Here is a 4,228-nt window from a genome sequence, read left to right as displayed (position 1 = left end):
AAATTCAATCTAAAAATAAATCGGGCTGTGAAAACGCCGTGACAGGAATATAAGGAAGTTGCTCGCTGCTACTCATGGGCTTCTGTGGAATTCTGATATTCGTAGTTCAGTTTTTAATAATATTAATTATCATATGACTAGCTCCGTGAGCGGGCAAGATGAACCAAATCCCGCGCTGTGATTGGGTACCCAAGCGGGCAAGATGGAGCTGTACTGCCCGCTCGGGATTTCTCGCTTGGTCCCGCAAGATCAATGATCAATCGACTTCGTCTCGGTCCATAAACACGCAAAAAAGACTGAATAAGCTTGGTCAATAACCCATATTTAATATATGCAAGTATGGTATTAACAACTTTCTCGAAGCTTTCGTCACTGCATAAAGACGAAATACCTCATAACGAGGTCCAGGTCAAGGTGAATGATGATTCGCTGATCGGTTTACCCTTATGCTTATTTCTTTCTCACTTTCATTTCCGGTGCAACGTCAGAATAAGAAGGTCGAAATACGCTCGCTCCTCTGGTGTTTATGATTCTAGTAATAATACAATTATAATAATTGTAATGATTCTTGTAATTAACCGTGCTTATCACCCTCAAGCACTCGGGTGACTGGGGGCGGGGGAGCATTGGGCTTGACGTGATATGGTGGTGTTGTGACCTATATATGATGTTGGAGAACAGCACTACAACCAGATATTTAAGCGTTAGAGGACTTTTTCCGTGTTCACATAGCCTCACCTAAACACGAAGGGGAGTTGGAAGAATTCTCGACAGTTATGCAAACCCGAGACACAGATGAGGGTTTGCATAACTGTCGAGAATTTTCCCAACTCCCCGAGTGTTTAGATGAGGCTATGTTTAAACATGAAAAAAAAATCCCCTATTGCTTTTATAAAATATTTCTTAAAAATAATTCCACAAATGAAGGAAAGTGCTGGTTTTTCACTTCTTGATTGAAATAGATTTTCTTGATACAGGCTCATATTTGCTACCAGCCAATCAAACTGCGCGTCAGACAACCCATAACCAATCAAAATTCGTGTGATGTCAGAGCCATGTTTACATACTCTCCTCTAAACACAGCTATTGACCAATGAGAGTGCGCGTACTATCCTACTTATTTTATAAAATTTGATAGGAGTCGATTTTGGGAGGAAAACCGGGGTATCGGGAGAAAAAAGACCCTCGGAATAGGATGGTGAATGACTGAAGCTCGCATACGAAGCTTATAACCAAGGAAACCAAGGCCTAGGCTTGGACCAGTGACACGCCGATGAAAGGCAAACTCACGGAAAGAAAAACCACAATCACTGAATTGTCACATCCTTTTATTCACACTAGTTACCTGTGTAAATAACATTGAGTACACTTGCGAAGTGTCTAAAAACGACCATCCTTTTTTTGTGGGTATTTTGTGTTTTGTCCTTTTTGTTTTTAGAATAATCCAAGCCGCCATGCGGATTATTTTCTTTTTCTGGTCTGGTTTTTCTGGTGTTATGAACTTTTTTATTGTATTTTTTTTGTCAATGCCCTTTGAACCATCATTTTGAAAAGGTCTTACTGTACACTCTCAGGGCATTACATTTTTCTTTTTTTTTTTTTTCCACTTTTTTTGCTTTGTTAAGTGTGTAACTATGTGTATTACGTCTGTTTGTGTATGCTAAGTGTCAACGTTCTGTAAACAATACGCCGCTTAAATGTGTAAACATGTACAACTTGCTTATGCAATGGGCCATTCTACGATACAATAACAAAACTCTGCCAATTCCTCCCTGTTTATCGAGGCCTGAGGCCCTTAAATATCCTGTAAGCAATAAATTGCTACAATAAGAACTGTATCTAATCACTTTGGGTCTGGCGGAACGAAAATCTCCCCAAATCGTTCAACAACTTCACTTATCTGCCTCTGCAAGGAAGACTGCTTTGGAACCTTGGAACCATGATGGTGGTAAATCAATTGACATCTTTTCTTTGCGCGATCACAGAAATCCTCCTAGAAATCAAATTCATGAATTACGTAACCTTAATCATATGTCAGTAAGTGAAATAGTTCAAGTACTCGTCGTATGTACCGAGTAAATTGATCCTAATCTTTGTGTCCTTTGCTTCACAAGCTCGCTTAATGAACTAGACTCCTCACTCTTCGAAACACTATAGGTTTGATCAAATCGTTTTGCATAACCCGCATGCACTTGATTACACTTCTTTCACGTCACCTGCAAAAAAGGAATAGGCCTTATCACGGTTTTGGAAGCCATCTTGACGGGTAGGCAAATGTGTCCGAAATAGCGGTGTTTCTATGGGAATCTGCGTTGAAATAACGTGAGAAAACCTTGAATAAAGTCGACAGTTACTTGTGAAAATACATTGTTCGTGGTTCGTCTTACGAAGCTCGTTTCACCCCGACCAAGGGACTCGTCAGAGACCTTTCTGCTTGGCAAACTCGTTCGCTAACAAAATTATGACAACAATCTCGCCTTATATCGTATAAGGATTCCCGACCGCACAAATTCACGAGGGAACATTTACCTTGAACCTTGAACCTTGAACCTTGAATGGTACCTTGACTGGTAAACTTACGTTGCTAACTAGAGGAGTTTACTGACAAGAATTTGAGGGTCCAACCTGCGCTACTAGTAATTTCCCATTTTTTCCCACAGACGCATGTCTGACTGAGCGCAAATTTCAAGCAATTGTATGGCAAAACTTAAAATTCCGCTTTGCAAATTCTAGTGCAGGTTGGATACTCTTGGAAAAGTCCGAAACCGAAACTTGGAAAAGTCCGAAACCGTATTTCAGAATCCTAAAACGAATCTTGCGTTTAGGATTTTTCAATCCAAAGTATCCACAGTCGTATGAGTCGCGGGGATCCTGTTTCGTTAGGAATGAACCGCAAAAAAATATTTGGAAAGCAGTCGTGAGAAATAAACAAATTTGCTTGCTGGGTAGGAGTTTTCAGTGTCGTTTCTTTGCAAAAGTCACCCAGAAATGTTATCGGACAGAGTTTGGAAGATTTCACAGGAAATAAAAAAATCTGGGACGACTGAACGAGTTATAAGTGTTTGCTTTTGGAGGACGAAAATTAGCTATTAACAGGTTATGGGCTCCTGCTAATGTCCTATCAAAACAATTCGTAGGTGGTTTATTGTGAGAGAGAAATTTGGCATTCAGTCAACGGACAAAAGGCCCATTTTCAGTTTTTTCTTTCCTTTGAATGCGAAGAGTCTCTATCCTTTTTGATCAATGATTCTTTTAATTAGACAAAAGTTAAGATAAAGTGCTCACCCAACTTCCAAGTTCAGTCATGTGTGCCCATAGTTCTTCAGCTGCAGTAGAACACAACTCCACAACCGACTCCGACCCGCAAGATCCCGTCGCCATCGCTGTAAGTTCTCCGGCAGTTATGACGAGAAATATAAATTCGTTCCACGAAAAAGTCAACTCTTTCAAATCAATTTCCATCGCAAAACTACTGATTGCTTTCTGAATGTCCACGCTTGATTGCACTGGTATGTCTAAACATGTTAAGTCTACTATCCCTCGTAACTTATCTGCAAGTGTCGTTAAATACCCTGTAACTTTTTTCACTGATGAAGAACAACAATGTATGTCCAGTCCACGTCTCTTTCGCGTGAAGAGATCCAAAAGCAACGTCAAGTCCCTTTTAAGTTCAAATTCAGTTAACTCCCTGACAACATCTTCTCGAGTCAATGATCGCATTACTTCCTTCAAGAAACTGACATCTTGCCAGGAGATCTTCCCCTCGTATTCTAAATCACGGAAAATTCTACAAGTGTTCGCGTACTGTTGTAAACGTTGTCCGGTACAGTAAAGACAAAGCTTTTTCAGATGTGCTTGTTCCAAATTTTTAGAAATTTAAAACAGAACAGATCTGTATTCCCGTCTAAGTTGGCTAGTTACTGTCGTGCATGGCGGTCAAAGTGAGTTCGAGAAAGCAAGTCACGTGACATCGAGTTGGTTACTCCGATTCTAGGAAAAACCGGAAGTTGCATGTGAGTGAGGCTTAATTAATGGCCCTAATCGGACGCCACAAACAGACTCCTGATATCCTTTGCTATTTACATCCGAGCAATTCGCGCGGAATTTGCGCCCGAAAATGTTGTAATCTTTGCAGGAATAAATGAGTTGAAATCATCTCACTGTTTTAGTATCCACCACTAGTCACTTCCACTTCGGTGAATAGTTGCTAAAGATATACACCTCTAAG

General features: G+C 40.4%; 1 long non-coding RNA gene across 1 annotated transcript; it reads right to left on the bottom strand.

Annotated features, from left to right (window-relative positions):
* Nucleotides 1-1,311: 1,311 nt before the first annotated feature.
* On the bottom strand, nt 1,312-3,950 carry LOC138018951 (uncharacterized). The gene is made up of 2 exons (XR_011126084.1): nt 3,286-3,950; nt 1,312-1,993 (listed from the first exon to the last, which is right to left on the bottom strand). It is a non-coding gene; the product is annotated as an uncharacterized lncRNA (long non-coding RNA).
* Between the last annotated feature and the right edge of the window lie 278 nt (nt 3,951-4,228).

The sequence above is a fragment of the Montipora capricornis genome, chromosome 2 (genome assembly GCF_036669925.1).
Source record: "Montipora capricornis isolate CH-2021 chromosome 2, ASM3666992v2, whole genome shotgun sequence".
Taxonomy (NCBI): domain Eukaryota; kingdom Metazoa; phylum Cnidaria; class Anthozoa; order Scleractinia; family Acroporidae; genus Montipora; species Montipora capricornis.
This window is presented reverse-complemented; position numbering and strand designations above follow the sequence as displayed.